The 20,095-nt window shown below is 40.4% G+C and overlaps 1 long non-coding RNA gene and 1 pseudogene across 1 annotated transcript; both read right to left on the bottom strand.

The window, feature by feature from the left end:
• Positions 1–426: 426 nt before the first annotated feature.
• Positions 427–8,062, bottom strand: LOC145403924 (uncharacterized). The gene is made up of 3 exons (XR_013898103.1): positions 7,970–8,062; positions 2,974–3,100; positions 427–441 (listed from the first exon to the last, which is right to left on the bottom strand). It is a non-coding gene; the product is annotated as an uncharacterized LOC145403924 (long non-coding RNA).
• Positions 8,063–19,657: 11,595 nt separating this feature from the next.
• Positions 19,658–19,772, bottom strand: LOC145404181 (5S ribosomal RNA; annotated as a pseudogene).
• Between the last annotated feature and the right edge of the window lie 323 nt (positions 19,773–20,095).

The following is a 20,095-nucleotide window of genomic DNA, read 5'->3' as shown; positions in this document are numbered from 1 at the left end:
AAGCCAAATTTCCATACTGTGTATGCTCTTTACTCATAAGCTCTTACAAGTATAATGTGATAATCATCTGTGATTTTAGACATTTATGCAATGTATAATTCCTTTTTTACTTAAAGTTTGATACCAAGTGTGCTAACATACTCACCAAAGATAAGTATGCAGTCATGTACAGGTACTAAATTCCTTATAAATCCTTTGTATGTTCTTTAATCATAAGCTCTTAGCAGTATTATGTGATAATCCTCCGTGATTTTAGACACTTATACAATGTATTATTCAGTTTTGTACCTGAAGTGTGTTGCCAAGTGTGCTAACTTGCTAATCAGAATTTCAAAGTTAAGTATGTAGTTATGTAATGTTCAAGTATGCTCTTTGCTCACAAACTCTTAATAATATTGTGTGATTATCCTCTGTGATTTCTGACATTTATGCGATGCATTTCTGAAACAAAGTTTACATTTAAGTATTTATTGAAGTTTCATCCCATATTACATATGCATATCATTACTATAACCCATGTTAAGCAATACACAACAGTATGACAATCCACTTTGATATCAGGTGTTTTAAATATTTCCCTTGCATGCATATACAGTATACTGAACCAAAGAATAGAACCGATATTAAAGAATGTCACATGTTTTAATAATGAGCAGTGCAGGAATAGTACCAGGATAATCCGTCCAGCATTAAATATGGTGTGTGTGCAATTAATATTTCAGCTTTGTACCTGCTGTGTAATACTAAGTGTGCTACTATACACATCCAAAGTTTAGGGTTAAGTATGTAGTTATGTAATGTACAGGGACTTACTTCCTTACAAACTTTTGTATGCTCTCTACCCATAAGCTGTGGGCAGTATTATGTGATAATCTGTTATTTCATATATGCAATTTATTAAAAAAAAATAAAGCTTATAGTTGTGTATGTATTTAGTTATGTCTTTTATACAACCTCTGCAAAGTATTACTACAAGTGAAGGTTTGGTTCTTAGGCAAGTAAGCAGAAATAAGGTACAAAATCATTAAAGGAAAATACAAAGTAATTTTCTGCCAAATGTATAACCTAATCGAATGGTCATTTTAAGAAACTACAATCCATTTTTAGGTTATGTAACCATGCTACATTCTGTCAATTATGATGAAGTTGCCAAAATGAAAGCATTATTATGTTACTTGGACTAAGGTTCCATAAAAATAAATCAAGCAATAAGTACTGTAATAGTGTTATTGTCGTCACACTCCACATAATAAAACAGCTGGCCAAAACCATGGTGAGCATGGGAAACGTCTCATTATTCTACCGTGATGGTGAGTTAACATATGGTAAAACTGCTAACGTAGTTCTTATATGAAAGGGAAAGTTATCCCCGCAACTAAAATGACTGTCAAAATTCAGCTGATAACCTCATATTATATTGACATGTACTGTATATGCATATACATATCATTAGTGTGATGTCTGCAGCAAAAGAACAGAAGATACAAATTTTGGTCTGGTTTGACAGAGCCAATTTGGTGCTCCTGGTGACGTCACAAGGGAGCAGGGTGGCGGGGAACGCCAAACAATGGGCGGAGCTTTCCACCATACGTGCGCAAGAGTCTACCTTCTCTTTTTAGTTATTTTATCATGTGTAGAATAGCCACGATGGTTATGTTACAATTTTGACCCATGACTGAGTTAGGCTGGCCAGCTAGGTAGCAGAAGACACTCTGGAAGTCCCTCATTAGCACAACAGCAAGAAAATGGGTAACCAAATTAAGCTCTTACTTGTGTATTAGTTATACAAATATATGCTATTGCCATTATATAGATATAAATAAAGAAAGAAGTGCATGTTAGAAAATAATAAACATCGATCACTGTAATGGGTAATTCACCATACCTCCCATTCTGTTAAACAGAACATGCTGTCTGAGTTAAAGTTTTACAGTGAAAAATTTTCATGAAATAAAACATCTCTTCAACTGCTGAGTCTGGCCTTTACAGTAAGTAAACAGTATACTTAAGTGAAGTAAATACAGAAGAACTAAGTACATAATAACTTATTCCATTACAGTATTTAGTAAGTGAAAGCATTAAAAGAATAAATTAAAAAAAAATATATATATATAATAAAACAGGTACTGATGCTGAAGAATTAAAAGGTGATGAACAGAAATAAATGCTGCATCAAAATGCACATGACCTCTGTTGTAGATGTTATAACACTCATTAAACAAGTCTTCAAATTTCAGAGGTTTGAATGGTAGATAAATAAATGTGAAGGCCATTAACCCACGCACCTGACTGATATTTATTCCCACTTGACCATTTCCTTACTTAATTTCAGGATGCTGCCTTGCATCTGCCTTTGAGACCTGCACTCACCAGCCACACAGAACACCTCCTATTCAACTCACTCCTCCTCCAATCATGTACCACTTACAGAACCAGTTTCTTTCCGAGGTTAGAGGAAATACTGAAGTTTGTTTGACTGATATTTAAACATGTTAGGTTAAATATAAGTGGGTCAAAACACCTTAAAAAACACCCCATTTTACCCATATGTGCTGCACCAGCAATGTGGGTTAAAAACACCCTGCCCCAGCCAAATGATTATTGGCTCAATGTTGTCCCCAGTTGGCCTGTTATCATCATCATCAGCAGCAGCAGCAGCAGCAGCAGCACCTTCTTTCCCACCCTAGGGCAGGGTGAGGGGTAGCAACATCCAGACAGCCCAAGTTTGCCCAGTCCAGTGGGTCACGCTTCCATTCACTCATCATTCAAACCCTTGGAATCCTGGGTCTATCTGCAACGCCAAAAAAATTCGCCACACTCTGTAGCTTCACATAAATGTATCCGATAGAGTCAATACAGAAGGTTTACTGCAGTGTATGCTTACTGCACTGGTAATGTCATCAAGTGGTGGCCAACAAGTTAGCATGGGGTACAAAAGTGTAGTTATTACATGCTGTACAGATTACTGCTTACCGTATGATGGAACAACAGAGATGCTATTCTGGTAAATGGGTCCTTCTTGTCTAAATGAACAGTGTCAAGACCTCTTGCTGCCACAGCCACCATAAGGAGGCACTGGTGGCCACACCTTGTCCTGCATCTGATGATTGAAATAAAGAAATGGTTACAGATGGTTCTTTAAATCTATTCTCTAATATTTTTAACATACCCAACAGCGAAACATATTAACATTATTTCACTTTATACAGGTTAAAATGAAAATATACCTAAGCAGATTTTGTCTTTATCAATGAAAGAAAAGTTGAGGGCATTCATTGTTAAACCCTGTCACACTTATCTATAAAATAATAAAAAGTCAATACTCTGATACAAGGTAAGCAATTCTATAACTGTTGCAAAAAAATATAACTAAAGGTGAAAAGCAAGATACAGTATAACCTTGGACCTAACAAGAAAACAATACAGATAAAAGAAAACACCAGCCTTTGCAAGACAACTCCCACATACCACAGTGAAAGCAAGACTCCATAAACAAACACCTGTATGCACTAAGAAAATGAGACATATCCATTTTCATCAAATTACACACAGTTTTAATTAAAACCTTAGCATGATTATGTGATACAGAATTTTAATGGCAAGAATAAATGAGACAAACACATCTATCCTAGAAAGTCATAGGATGACTTAAACACCCCTCACCCTATCATCATCACTTCCAACCAAGCTTCCCATCACAAAATGGGATAAGAATCATCCAAAAAGAGGAAAGAGGAAGCACACAATAGAACTAATAAACAGAGCATCCAGTGAAATGGGCAGCACAATCTTTCACACACAATTCAAGCCTTCAAAATCTTGGCTCAGCTTCACAGGTGCAAAACTATCCATATAAACTTCACTTGTACTTTTCCTGTTTACATGCAGTTATGTGTGCACCTGTGACACAAAGTATTCCCATGGACTCCCTTGCTAAAAAACAAAATGTGCCATAAATGTCTTATGCATCTCCTTTCACATTTTGTCCTTCTATCTTAATCATCTCTTACTTCCTTAACTTCCACACCTCATTTTCTCACACATTCCTTCACCATTTCCAGCCATCATCTTGGCCTTCCCTGCCTCCTTCCATCTCTTCCCATCAAGTGCACACAACAAATTCTAATTAATAACATCGTTGAAACAATACTTTCAATGAAAGGTAAGACTTTTGAAATAACACTTTTCCTATACAGTTCTGATACAGTAGTGTAATTTTTAGTAACACACCAACAAAGCTGAAATGACAACAAAGAAGCTGTATATATAAATATAGATTTTATATACAGTAAAACCTCTAAGTTGGAATAATAGGGGCTGAGGCCATTTTGAGTTCACTGAATTCCTAACTTATGGAAAGTGTGAGGCCTCCTGACTAACCAGAAAAAAAATTCCTTATCATGTTTGCAGAGGGTGTAATCCAAGCATAAGGAGGAGGGGCCTTTTGGTAAGATACAGAGATGTTAAGGGAGCACAAGATCACTTCTGTGCAACATTTTCTAACCATAATCACAATTGCACTACCTTACACTTTATATACAGGCCTTAAGAACACTATTACACTATACATACACTTTACACTGGCCTTAATCACTACTGTTGAGCACTACTGTATGCAAAATTAATCACTATCAGAGTCAGAAAATTTGTGCAGGCAACTCTGACCAAACATGACACAATCGTGGAGGAAGCTGGGATATACCGGGATTCGGTCACCATTAGAGGGAATTTTTCATCTTATGTGTCAATTTTCAGACTGGAAGCCACTATGGGCCCTCACAGGCTAAAACATGACCGTAGTGCGTCATACCAAGAGTGGGTTTCCATTAGATGACATTTTACAACTTCGGGATTTTTTTCCGGGATTTTTAGGAAAATTTTTCGAAAAATTTATTCCATCCATCATATAATCCTATGTTGCCCCATGAGAAGCATAGAAGCCTGGGCCTAGGCAAGTTGGTCCTGACATTTAAGATGACAGTGACAAGCCTCACTCATCCCTGAGTGGCATTACATGAACAGTAACCCACAACCATCCCTTGGATATAAACCTAAGCAGGCTCAATCCGATTGGAATGCCTTGATCACCCAGTAAAGCACCAGGCTCCATAATCTGGTTATATGGTTACCACCCAGCATAGTAAATGGCTTCCTGGTGTACAGAAAACTGCTTGGCTTGTCACAGTGTAGAGTCACCCATAGGCAGAAGGAAGAGGAAAGAACGAAGTAAAGAACAACAGAAGAGGGAATATACTGTATTACACATTATTTACATTTAGCATAAACATACAGCAGAAATACACCAGATTACACTACTACTACTACTACTACTGCTACTACTACTACTATTACTACTACTACTCTAACTGCTACTTTCATGTACCTCAACTTGCCCAACACTGTCTTCAGTGAGCCATTTCATACACAGTTCAGTGGCAGAACAAGACAATGCTACAGCTAGTTATCCTTTCCACAGCACTTCTTTGTGATGAGCATCATATTCTAGTGTTTAACTATTGGTCAAACTCAAAAAATTCAAGATGCTGAGAATTTTTAAACCAAAATGAAGAGAATGGCAATATTTCAATAGGCTTTTCTTACAGCTCAGTTTTCAAGACTGGGAGTTGTCACTTTTAGACCAAATTAAAGTGAAATGAGTATAATATATTCTAATGTTTATTCTTACAAGATCATTATCAAGATGAGGGGCAGTTGAGGCCAAGTTCAAGAAAAGAGTATGGCTGCTTTTTTCTTTTTTTTATGCAAGGAAGAAGAAACCATAGGCAAGGAGCCCACACACCATTCCTTCCAAGAAAAAAAAATGCAAAAACAATACAAAAGAGAGCCAAATTCAAGATCCGTTCATTTCGAGATACCTGGACACACTGCGTTTGAAAGACTGGAGATTATAGGTAGGCCTAAATTTGTCCTTTTGCAGCTTTTTTGGTAGCACAAAGGCAGAAAGACAATACGACATCTACATCTTACCCATAACACTTCAGGACTAACATTATAGTCTAGAATTACTCTTGTTATGAATGATGAATTAAACTCTTGTTACAGCTCAGGAATATGGCTGGAAAGAGAATTTTAGGCCAGGTTAGAGTAAAACCTGTATACTGCCATTTACAGTAGACTGCTTCATCATGGTCAATGGCTCAGCAAACATTTTAGCCCCTTGATGCCAGGATTCCAGGGGCCTGAATGGTGAGAATGGCCATGTGGCTCATTCAACTGGATGAACACTGGTTAGTATCTCATTCTATCAAGTTTTTTTCTGCCTCTCTGGACCCTACCTTGGGGTGAGAAAGGTGTGGATGATCCCAGTAACACATCAGCCACATATTCTTGCTCCTATAGCAAGTTTTCTAATAAAGGGTCATTCCCATGACTAACATGAAGATGTGGTTGCATGGACTTTGACAAACCTTATTCATATCACTCTATCATCATCGATCATCCGGACCTCCTTTCCCATCCAAGGGCAGGTAACTTGGTCTAAATTTGCCATCCCTCCATCTTAAATGCTAAACTGTAATACTAGACAAATATCAAAATTATAAGGCTGGTCACGAAGTGCTATGGGATGAATGTAGAGCCAAACCACTGTCTTTCTACCAATGAGCTATGTGAAATAACCCACAAATGAAAAATATGGACCTAGTTATTGTAACAGACCTATAGTCAAAATAACCCTCCCAATCTGACTACACTTGGCCATCAACTATGTGAAAAGGAGCTAGGGATCTGTACCAAGTTGTTGCATGGAATCTTGACTCATAAGTAAGGAATGTTTCTCCTTGGTTACTAGTCAAAATTACCCACCCAATCTTACTACACCTGGCTGTAAATTAACAGAAGAGGGACAAGGGGTCAATGCTAGACAAGACTTTCTATACGAAATCTATCTATCTATCTCTTGCCAGACGCCACAATCCCGTAAGGGGTGGCCATTTGACTTTGAGTTATTTGTTTTATGGGGAAGGGCACTAATCCTCCATCAACCCACTTGTTGACACTTAGGGAGCACGTATGGTTTGGTTATATGGTTACCACCCAGCGTAGTAAATGGTTTCTTGGCTTACAGGAAACCATTTGGCTTGTCACTCAATGTAAATGCCACCTGTAAAGGAAAGAAAAGCAATAAGAAGTGACAGGAAAGATGGGAGAAATATGAAGAGAAGAGGACAGGCACAGAAAAAGAATGACAGAGGCTAAGGAAGAAGTAGGCAGCTTTACATCAAGTGAGTGGATGATGGATTTTTATAATTTAATCTGTATCATCGTATCAAAGGCACCAACATCCTTGCATGGATCGGCCTTGGTCAGCTAATGGTGGCTCTCCACAATGCTTGATCAGCTTCAAGTCACTCCAGGCCCTAATTTACCAGCTCTAGTCATTGCGGCCTCACACCCTAGTCACACCGGCCCCCTTTTCATGACGGAAATCCACTCATTACAGCTATTACAGTAATACCTTGATATACGATACCCCTAGATGCTATACCCCGGCTTAACGATGGGGGTAGAAATACCACCATACCCTGCCTAACGATGGCCAAACCCCCATTTAACAATGGGCTTTGATTTTTTTTATCGAATTTGATGATATTTAAGACTAAAATTGTGTGTTTATGTTGATTTATAAACTGTTTTTAGACTTAGATTAATATGTTTTAGCCATAGGAGGGATGAACATTGTCATTCTGGGGTACAGTTTACTAAGCTTGATTTTTTCCAGACTTATATTTGACAATTTTCTGATTTTTGTTGTTGGCTTTAGTGAGTTATTTACAGGTATTAGTCTTAAGTTACCTTCCTTGACAGCCATTAGGCCATTTAGATTGGCTTTAAACTTGTTTTGGGGTTCATTTGGGCTTGATTTTGGTGGAAACTCAAGGCTGAGAAAAGCTCCACAGCCTCATTCCCTCAATAAGACCATGACTAATGAGACTGGAGCTGTACTGACCTTGATGAGATTCTGCTGGGGGTGGAGCCAGTGTCATCCAGGAAGGAGCTGTCTGCTGAGATGCATGGAAAGTCACCCATCAAGGATCTTCTCTTGCTGTTGTCAGGAACAGTGATGTGACGTGGTTATGACAAGATACTAAAATGTATACATCATATATTCAGATATATATGCCTCCATCTACTAACTGAAATCCCTACGCTACATGCAGCAAGCCCTTTATATCCTGCAGACAAGTGCATACACACAAATATACTGTATATCATGGGAAAAGTTAAACTTACATGAATGAAGTGCCTACTACTGTAGCAGTAAGGGTAAAAACACATGTAATATTAATATATTGGTACATCTCAATACTGTACAGACCTTCAACTTTAATATGCAGACCAGATACTGACACACACAAATATTCAATAATTATTTTCAAACACTAGCTGAAAGAACTTCTGGTCAAAGAAAAATTTCATTAACATTGCTATAACTCTTTGAACAGCACCATATAGCACTGAATACACATAAAATTGGCAAAGCACTTGTAATTATATGAGAATATATAACCCCTCCACTTCTGTGATGCATTTCATATCTTCTTGCTCGTATAACTTAATACTTTCCACAATCCTTGCCTATCCACCCTGTCATATGCTTTCTCCAAATCCATGAAAGCCGCATACAACTTCTTTCCCTTCTCTAGAAACGTTTCCACTAAAGATCTAAGAATGAATATTAGTGCCCGTATTAATAAAAATTCCTAGGAGTAAAAAGTTCCTCTCAAAGTGATATTTGGCTCCTAGCTTCTAGAAGTACCCCTAAAAGTTACTTTCAACTCCTAAGTTTACTCATAAAATCGCTAAAAAGTAAAAGTCCTCCACAAGGACTTTTAAGGAGATAGGAGGGCTTTTAGTGTCAGTAAACACAGTAGCTGCGTCCCTCAAACACCAAGAGACAAGACAACATAGACCATGGCTGACCAACACCACCCACCATGCAGAAATTTTCGAGCTTGGAAGAATGCATTCATGGAATATGATGATCAAGAACTTGTACGAAGGTACCGTACCGTTTCGATCGTGAGGGCATTCTGTTTATTACAAAATTGAGGAGAGGATTAGACAGGCTTGGCGAGCTGTTGGAATGTTGAAATCTGCTTGGAATAATAATATGCTTTCGGTACATACTAAAGTGAAAATTTACCATTCCATGGTTAGACCAATTTTAATTTATGGGCATGAGTCATGGCACAGTACAATTGCAACAGATCAGAAAGTACTGTATTAGGATTTGAGAATAAAATACTGAGAAGGATTCCTGGGGTAAAGTGACAAGACACAGTTACAAATGCAAGAGTAAGGGATATTACGAGAGTGGAACCAGTTTATGAATATGTGAGACTGTCTCGCTGGAAGTGGCTGGGGCAAATATACAGAAAAGAAGGTAGTTTAATACAGGATGTGCCAGAGTGGACTGCTAGAGGAAGAAGAGGTAGAGGTAGGCCGAGGGAAACCTGGTTGAGGACAATGAAAAAAGAAACAGGAGAGGAGTGTTGGTGGGACCTGAAGGAGATGGCAAGAGACAAATACTGGTGGAGAGAGTTCACTGAGGCCCTATGCATCTCGTGGGGTGCCACAGGAAATGATTGATTGATTGATTGATTAGTAAGAGATGTACTGGAAAGGCCCACAGATCGAAACCATCCTCTCACACCCGAGACGAAAGTGTTGATACTATTAAGGTTCCTTGCAACTGGAAAAATGCAGCAGTGTAACTGTGACGACTTTGGACCATCGCAGCCATCAGTGAGCAATGTGATAACGGAAATACTCTGTGCTCTAACTGCTCCACACATTGTTAAGAGGTTTGTGAAGTTCCCCCATACAATCCCTGAACTACAAAGAACTGAAAGAAAATTCAGGCGAATTGCTGGCTTTCCTGGGGTAGCTGGTGTGATTGATGGGACTCACATACGAATTGTGGCACCAAACCAGTACGAAGAAGTGGGTATAACTTTAGAAGTAACCAACGTTACCGATTTTCATTATATTATGTCCCTGAACTATTCTAACCAAGACTTACCTTTTAAGGCTAGTTTGAGTTGGGGGAGCTAATTTTCCAGGGGTCGTCATATAGTGGCTTAGGTTAGGCTATCTCTCCTTATTCCTTCTTGCAATGCTTTTCACTTTACCACATTCACTGATGGAACTGGGACACGATAATGGTCTTTGGCTTCTTAGTCACATCTATACCTGAAAGATTTGAGGAAAATTAGTCATGAAGAACATCAGAGTCCAAGTTACGTTTCATCATAAACAAGACCAAGTCTACTAATACATAAAAAAATATACAGGAAAAAAACACAGCAATTTTTAAATTCGGAGGAGTGGGATGGGGTGAGTACTTGACTGTAAATCCATATTATATACGCTGGTGTTAGAGTTCTGAAGTATTGACTAATTCCCTATCAATGGTAGTATGGTACTGCTATCTGGGTGACAATGCTACATCAGCTACATTCTGAGCTACAGAACATTAGCCGGCAATCTTTCCAATATTTACTATGGAAAAAAAAAAAGGGGGGGGAGGGGGGGAGCAGCATAAGAAGTTTTACTGTACATCCGTTGCAGCCTCTTGATAAAACCTTATGGATTAAGCATATGGAAAATGAAATACAGTAGTCTTCCATATCAGCCAGGGATACTTTATAAAGATGCCTGTTGATGGTGGAAACCTTTATATTACTGGCATCCTGTGGTAAGCATGGCAACCATCACCCAATCATGCAGTCCTGCCTATTTCACAACATTGGGTGGTAACCATATACGGTAAGCAAATAACATGGTGACGGTGCCCCTGTACATTGGATGGAGAGAGATAAAAGCAATGTCCATTAAAGAACAAAACCTCCACACTCTTCACTGCACCTTGCTGTGGCAAGGCACTTCTAGGGAACACTGGTTCATGGTGGTCCTGCAGAAGCAACTGCTTGCCTGTGGCTGATGGGTCTGCTCAGCCATACAGACCTTTCCTTTACTACTACAACTATAGTCTCTCAGGACAGATGAGGGTAGAAATCTTACTCAAAATTACAAAAGGGGGATTTTCCCCCTAAAATGAAGGTCAAAACTAATTAAAACACGGTATTTTGCATTGGAAACCATGAAAATAATAATAAAAGAAAACGTTGGTTACTTCTAAAAATTTACCAAGAAGTGTATGTGAATAGGAAAAATTACCACAGCATGAACATTCAGTTGGCGATTGAGAGTGAATATAAAATACTGGATGTGGTTGCAAGGTGGCCTGGATCAACACATGATGCCCGAATTTGGCAAGAAAGTGGACGAAATGAAACAGCATTCACGGTATTTCAGGGAGGCTGCAATGGATCGTGCAGCGTGGAGAGCCGCCCTTCTTCTTCTTCTTCTTCTTGTGACCTCTGTCACTTTGTATCGCTTCGTAGGTCCTCCTTTTCTTCTTGCTCCTTATCCTCTTCTCTTTTCTTGATCACACTTCAATTTTTGTAACATTTATGTTTATTTACTGTCCTTCTTGCTGTTGCCTTTTCTTCCAGCATTGTGTTAGAAATATTTTAGCAAACTTCATTATTCTCCCTGTTTCTTCCTTATCCCCATATAGTCCCAGTACTGTACAAATCCCCCCATCTTCTTCCTCAAGTCTTCTCTGCCATTCCTCCATTCCTATCACCGCTACTACTGATGCTATTAACTTCTCCCTATGCTCTTTGTAGTTGTTGCATTCAACAATTAGGTGCTCTATTGTTTCTTTTATCCCCTCACAAAATTTGCAGTTCTTGTCCTGTTCCTCTCTATTTCTACCATTCACTTCCAGAGTACCTGTCCTAGCTTTAACTAACAGTCTACTTCCCCAGTCTCCTACATGCCAGTTTAGCCCTTCTGGTTTTTGCTTTCTTTTATACCATTTCAGAGTCACCTTTCCTGTTAACCCCACTTTCCATCTGTTCAATCCGTTCTCTTCAATCTTTTTCTTATTTTGTTTGCCTTCTATATGACTCCAAACCTCTGCCAGGTTTTCTCTCCTCTTCCATCTGTTAATTTCTCTCCCCCATGATGATCTTGCCCCTCTTTCCTCCAGCACCCTCTTAGCCCACCTTTCCTCATTGAGTTTTTCTATTTTCTTTGTGAACCCCAAATTTCCTTTCACAATTCTTTCCTTGAATGTGCTCCAGCCCATGTCTCCCCTTATGGCTTCTACTGCCGTACATCTACCCACTATGTTTTGTACTTATTCCAATTTCATGATATCTCCATCTCGGTAGTTTGTTATTTCCGATCCATAGAGACAATAAGGCACTGCTATTCCTTTCCACAGACTCTTACCCACGTTATACTTGTTAATCACTCTACACCCTCCATTTATAATCATGCCTGCCATCTTCCGAGCTTTCCCTTCATTAATCTTTCTTTGTTTATCCCCTCCTATTCCTTCCTTACTCACTTCTATACCTAAGTACGTATATTTATCTACTATTTCCATTACATTGTTCCCCATCACCCACTGGTTCTTCTCCCTGTTATTAAATTCCATCACCTTGCATTTTCCTGCACTGAATCTTAGGTTCCATTCCCTTCCAAATCTGTCAGCTATTTCCATAAGATCTTCCGTGTCTTTCCTGTTTTCTGCCATGAGTACTACATCATCTGCATAAGCCAGGCATCCTAATTTCCAATCTCCAATCCTCCCTCCTTTGCCTGATTTCCTGATTCTTACTAAAAGTTCTTCCAAGTAAATGTTCAACAACGTAGGGGACAACACACAGCCTTGACGCACCCCAATGTTATTGTTAACCCACCCTGTGCTTATATTTCCTATTGAGAATTTCACCTTATTTTCTTCATGCCATCTCTTTATTATTTCCACTATCTTGCCATCCACCCCAATATGTCTCAATAGTTTCAACAATTTACATCTATCAACTGTATCGTAAGCTTTTTCAAAGTCTAGAAATACTAGGTATAACTCTTTTCCTTGCTCCTTGTTCCTCTCTACGATTTCTTTCATTACAAAAACATTTTCAAGGCCTCCCCTACCCTTCCTGAACCCACTCTGTTCCTCGCCCCATATTTTGTACTGTTCTGCCCATGATATTAGTTTTTCATTTATTATTATCCCAAACACCTTAGCTAATACATTCATGACACTAATGGGCCTATAGTTTCCAATTTCCTCCTTAGCTTTTCCTCCACCCTTATGTATAAGTGTCACCCTACTTCTTTTCCAGTCCTGTGGTACCTCCCCTTCCGCCAGGATACTATTAAACAGATTTGTCAATGCCTTTGTCAATTTTTCCCCACCATATTTAATAAGTTCACCTATTATTCCATCTGTTCCTCCTGTCTTTCCATTCTTGATTGCTGTAATAGCCTTTTCTACATCTTTCCTTTCTATCCTTACATTCCCCATTTCTTTGCTATCACTATATATCCAAATATTCTCTGTGGATTCTTCCTCATTGTCTTTTAGCATTACTTTCTTCCAGTATCCTTCTACAATGGACCTAATTTCTTCCTCATTTTCTGTTTCTTTACCCTTTATTTTTAACTTAATATGCTGTTCTGCATCTCTTTCTCCAAGGTTTCTCTTCAACCTTTTCCACCCTTCTCTTTCTCTTTCCCTTTGGGGCATATCATTTAGTTTTTGAGCTTGTTCTTCTTCCCACTTTCCTATTTTTCTACTGATTATTATCTTTGCTGTCTGTTTTGCCTCTGTGTATCTTTTCCATGCTCTTTCCCAGTCCTGTCTATATTGTTCTCCATGTTTTTTTATCATTTTTCCCCATTTTCTCTGTTCCCTGTTTTCCCTCTTCCTGTCTTCAATTGCTAGTTCTACTTCCCTGTCCCACCAGCTGGGTAGGTTCTGTTTACGACGCTTAGATAGCAACACGATGTGTTTACATTTTATCCATTTTATCGACATTCGTAAAGAATCATAATATATGATCAAATAGATGTTGTTTCTATATATATATAAAGTAGTTTTTCATTTTTAAACTACATACTGATACTCTAAGGCTTTCTAATGGTAATTCATTAAATATATTAACAGATTCTTTGAGAGAGGTGAAGTCACTGAATGTACAGCGAGGTTGGATTTACTCACCTGGTACAGCGAGGTTGGATTTACTCACCTGGTTTACTCACCTGGTTGGCTACCCTACTACAATTAACAGTATGGCTCGGTAGGAATCTGCTTTTCAAAAAGTAGGGCAGCCCATACCTGTTGGCACGCCAGCCCCGTTTCCTATATACATCATCATCAGAATAGACTATTGATCAGAGGCTGAGTTTTGTGCCATATGTACGGTAGTTGCATTATTTGAAGGACTTCGAATTAGAGTCGTAGTTATTCAATATAGTCGAACAGGATGTGACCTAGTTGTGAGTGGAGGGACTTTTTAAATGATGCAACTGAGTCAGCGCTAACAGCATCATCTGAAAGAGAGTTCCAGAGGTCTATACATCTGATGCTGAAAAACCTGCGTCTACACTCGGCTGAAGTGCGGGGCTTGGCCGCCTTGAATCTATGGCCCCTGGTGTGAGTTAACGAAGGAAGAGAAAAAAGCTCAGGCGGTGCAATTGGGGACTGACGATGGAAGATTTTCCAGCATTTAATGAGGTCAGCTCTGATCAGTCTCCCTTTTACAGAGGAATTGGAAAATGTTAGTACGTTTAAGTACGTGGGTAGTGTGATGAGTAAGGATGGAGGTTTGGAGGGTGAAGTGCTTGAAAGGGTACAGCAGGGAAGGAAGGTTGCTGGTTCTTTGAAAGCAGTGATAAGAAACAGGGAAGTGAGCATGGAAGTGAAAAAGTTACTACATGACAGTATTGTGATACCAACTCTAACGTATGCAAGTGAAGCTTTGATGTTGTTGGAAGGACACAAGTCAAGTGTGAGAGCAGTGGAAATGAGTTATTTAAGAGGTGCCTGTGATGTCACATGGAGACACAGGCTGACGAATGAGGATATAAAGGAGCGTTGTGGTGTGGATGTGGATGTGATAGGAAGCGTTATGAGGAACACACTGAGGTGGTTTGGCCATGTGGAGAGAATGGAGGGTGAAAGACTGACGAAGAGAATGTATGTGAGTGGGATGGATGGGGGAAGAGGGAGGGGGAGGCCGAGGATGAGATGGAGGGATGGGATGGAGAGGTATATGAGAGAGGGGTGTGTGAGTTGGGAGCAGGGCAGTGAAATGGTGGGGGACAGGGCGACTTGGAGGCGATTTGTTTGTGGCCACCCCAAATGGGATTGAGGCGTCTGGCAATAGATAGATAGATAGATTCTTTGTGTTGGTAACACTTCATGGTAGGAGCGAAATTACTACTAAGAGTCCTCCTAGGAGGAACTTTTAGAGGCAACTCTTATCTACAACTGGAACTCTGTGAACCCTTGAAGCTCCGAATCCCATCAGTCACCCTCTAACCGAGAAAGGGGGAGGTCGCAGGTGCTGTGTGTATATTAACTCAGTGATAGAATTATAGTGTGCAAACAGCTTCCCCGTCTTCTTGAGGTACAGAAGGGTAAGCGAGGATACTGTTCATTCGTTCTTTGATAGCTACGAGTTCTCTCCGCTGCGCCAAATCGTGTATTAATCTGAAAAAGTAAAGATGCGCTGTGGTGTTGATGTGGATGCGTTGGAGGGTGTTGGGAGAGGTAACTTGAGATGGTTTGGCCATGTGCAATGAAGACTGAGAGATTACCTATAGTTCTTCCACCTTAACTTGGCCCAGGTTTTCGTCCCTTTGTAGCTTATTTCATGTAGCTCAGTGGCAGGAAAATATAATACAGTACTACGGTTCTACGTACGTTCCTACCATGATCTATCTATCTATCTATTGCCAGACGCCATAATCCCGTAATGGGTGGCCATTTGACTTTGAGTTATTTGTTTTACGGGGAGGGGCACTAACCCTCCACCAACCCACTTGTTGATACGTAGGGAGCACGTATGGTTTGGTTATATGGTTACCACCCAGCGTTGTAAATGGTTTCTTGGCTTACAGGAAACCATTTGGCTTGTCACTCAATGTAAAGCCACCTGTAAAGGAAAGAAAAGCAATAAGAAGTGACAGGAAAGATGCGAGAAATAGGAAGAGAGGAGGGGAGGCACAGAAAAAGAATGATAAAGGCTAAGGAAGAAGTAGGCAGCACTACATCAAGTGAGTGGATGATGGTCGCCACCACCTACCACCACCTACCATGATGCTTGTTATTTATTTATTTATTTTACGCGTCGTATTCTGGTATTCGTATTGCTACAGCTCAGAACTGAAGACAGAGACAGTAATATTAGGACAAGTTAGAGTGAAAGGAGTATAAGAGAGTGTATGTGAGTTAGGTGGAGAGACGAGTAGTGGGAGACCGAGAATAATGAGATGGAGCGATGCGGTGGAGAGGTATATGAACGATGCTGGTGTGAGTTGAAGGAGAGGCAGCCTGATGATGCATGACAGGGTAACATGGAGGCGGTTTGTTTGTGGTCACCCCTCCAGAGATTAGTTTTAGATATAAGAAAGAGCACCGAGATATAAATACATCCATAGTAGCGAGTCAATTGATTTTTCTTTTCTGTTGCTCTGTAAGGTCTTCTCTCAGCTTAACATAATCCTGGAGTTTTTGCTTGAATATATATCTTTATTAATCTATGCTACATTCAGTGTAGGGTCGGACCTTACAGTCGGAGGGAGAGTGATAGCCAGAATTAACTCCCATGCTGACGAGGTGCCAGTGGGAGATGGGTGTCCGTAGGAGGGATGATGCATATGAAAGTGGAGAAATATGAGGGAGAGTGAAAGGCAGAATTAACTACCACATGCTGGCAAAGTACATCTTGGAATGGGATGGGTGTGTAGGGAGTGTGATGTTTTTGAAAGTGGAAATGTTGTAAAGTATTGGTTATGTTTATGTGTCAGAGTGTGTGTATGTCATTGGTAGAAGTAATATGGTGTGAATATATGTAAGTATATATTATCTTTATTGATAGACGGTGGGTGATTCTGTACTTAGGAAATAAGAGGCTTTACGAAATGTTGATATACATATTTAGACACCATGTTATGGAGATGGTTTGTGTAATATCCTACAGAGACACACAGCCACACCTCCATACACAGGCACACCTTCATACACAGCCACACCTCCACACACACACACACACACACACACACACACACACACACACACACACACACACACACACACACACACACACACACACACACACACACACACACACACACACACACACACACACACACACACAGCCTCTTCCCTTCAGTAGAGCTTCACCCATCTCAGGAGAAATCTCTAGACGCTGGCAGGAGTAGAGGAGACTGTTGACAAACCAGTTACCTGCAAAGTTCACACCTGACCCAATTATAATCATCAGGTTGTACCAGTTAAATAATAATAATAATAAGAAGAAGAAGAAGAAGAAGAAGGTGTCATGATGTTGAATGAGTAAAAAATTTTCACATAAAACCATCACTGATATTATGCACCTGTACTGATGGATGAGTAAATGGGGAGTGTGTCGTCCTGTCTCGGCTACCTCCCTTTCCTTGGGGGAAGCAGCCTAGGTATATAGATAGATAGATAGATTGATTTGATGATTTTACCTGTATGATATCTTAATTAGGAACTCAAAATGTGGCATGCAGGCTAATAAATCTGATCCCTGCTAGTCTTACATTAGTGACCGTCAAAAACTGAAGTCTTTAATTCTCCTTTGGTCTCATAGTTTTAAGATTAAGAACTAAATTAAGACGAAGTATTGAGGAGTCTGTATTATTTCTGTGTATTTTTTTTTTATGCAAGGAAGAATGAACCCAAGGCCATTTTTCCTGGATACCTCTATGACAGGTTTCCCTCATTTATTTATACAGTTTTCTTATCTTTTTTATTTTCATTACCATTTTCCTGATGTTCTCTGCGTGTTCCTCTCCGCCAAATTCCTAACAGTAAGTGCTAGCAATACAATATACTAACACTATTTCATTTTTCAGAGAAAAGGAACCAAAGGCTGAACACAAACGCAAGATAGTCAAACAAGCAAGCCAACGTCAAGACCATGCTGTACCTGGACACACAGCGTTAGAAAAATGGAGGTCGAAGGCAGGGGGAGATGCACACCAGAATTTTGGCAATGCAGGTGAGTGATTACAAGACATGTAGTATTTTTCCACATCATTTCATCAACTCCCCCACCTCTCTCTTTCTCTCTCCCACACACATACACAGACACACACACACACATACACAGACACACACACACACATACACAGACACACAGACACACACACACACACATTACATTACCCTGCCACTACAGTGAGGAGATGGAAGGAGCACTTTGAGGATTTGTTGAATGTAAAGGGTGACAACAGTGCGAGTATAAGTGGTTGGGGAATGGCTGGGAGAAGGAGAGAGGAGAGGAGGGAGGAAGAGATCAGTAGGGCGGAAGTAGTGGAAGCAATGAAGAAGATCAAGATGGGAAAGGCCCCAGGGATTGATGAAGTGTGTGGTGAAATGCTGAGGTATGGGGGTGAGATTGTTGTGGAATGGATATGCAAGTTGTGTAGATTGGCTTGGGAATAGGGAAGGGTTCCAGAGGACTGGAAATCAGGTATAATTGTTCCTTTATACAAAGGAAAAGGGGAGAGAGAAGTATGTGGTAACCATAGGGGTATTTGCCTTCTTAGTGTGACTGGTAAAATATATGGTAGAATACTCATTGATAGGGTTAGGCATATGACTGAAGTTAACTGCAAGTTCGCCTAGATAGCGCGAAAGGCTTGGGAGATGTGATTCCAAGTTTGACTACCAGGGGACTGGGGAAGAGATGTTACTGCTGCAAGTGCTGGGAGAAGACTGTCGATGATGAATCAATGTCCTCGCGCTAGTTGCCCCTTACACCCTTTATTCAGCAGCTGCCTTACGATCTTTCTCCTGCCATCACCGCTCTTCCTCGTCCGCCACTGTCGCCCGTGTTTTGCTCTCATTCGGGAGCTTAGTTTTCCTGCCCATTTCTCTGACGGGCTCTCATGTTTGCCCGTGTCCCCACCTCTGTTGTGGGGCAAATATTTACAATCTCATCCCTGGTCTCCCCCTCCACCACATTCACATACACTCCTAGTTAGTCTCTCACTCTCCATTCTCGCCACTCAATCCCTCCATCTCATTCTTGGTCTCCCCGTCCACCTCGCTCACATACATTCGTATTTGCTGTTGTCAAAGAAAATTAAATTTGATTATAAAGTTTTATAAAACGATGAGTGATGTTTGAATCAAAATATCTACCCACGGCCTACACCCACGTCCGAAGTTGCACTGCATCCAACCATGGTGTACATCTACGTCCGCATGTTGCACTATAATATCCACAAGGGGTACACCTACGTCCGCATGTTGCACTATTGTTGTTGTTTGATATTTACCCACACTTGGTGGGGCACGGGCAAACTAAGAGCCCGTCAGAGAAAAGCCTTAAAAAAAAAAAAAAAAAAAAAAAAAAAAAAAAAGCAGGATCAATTTTTTCATTCATTCATTGCCAGACGCCATGTATCCCAGACAGGGTGGCCAAGGGCTTAAGAGTTAATTGTTTTACAGGGAGGGGCACTAATCCTCCACCAACCCCACTTGACGTAGGGATGCCAACAGCATCTGGTGCTCCCAGGCGGTCACCCATCCAAGTACTAACCAGACCCAACGTTGCTTAACTTCGCTGATCGGACGGGAAGCGGTGTACTCAACGTGGCCTGAGAGAATTACCGAGGAGGAGGGTAGTCCCGCACAGTGCGCAAAATTCTCTGAAAAGATGCATTGCCAAAAACCCTAGCTGCATCAAAGACATCATCCCCAGTACGAGGGAAGCCTCCGCCAGGACCTACAAGAAGCAGCGCTGTGGCCGGACAGTCTAGTAAGTAATGGGATAAAGGATCGGCGGACCATGCATAGCAATGGGGGCACGGGTCAGGCTCCAAGCCGGCAACCTGGCGGTAGCACAGGAAACCTAAGCGGAGACGCCTAATCCTAACTAGAATAAAGTTGGGTAATCCAGTTGGTATTGGAAGAGGTGAATAAGATGTG

The sequence above is a fragment of the Coenobita brevimanus genome, chromosome 62, assembly GCF_032717465.1.
Source record: "Coenobita brevimanus isolate Jiangsu-jjx chromosome 62, ASM3271746v2, whole genome shotgun sequence".
NCBI classification, from domain to species: domain Eukaryota; kingdom Metazoa; phylum Arthropoda; class Malacostraca; order Decapoda; family Coenobitidae; genus Coenobita; species Coenobita brevimanus.
The sequence above is the reverse complement of the archived record's forward strand: the minus strand, read 5'-3'. Positions and strand labels throughout refer to the sequence as shown.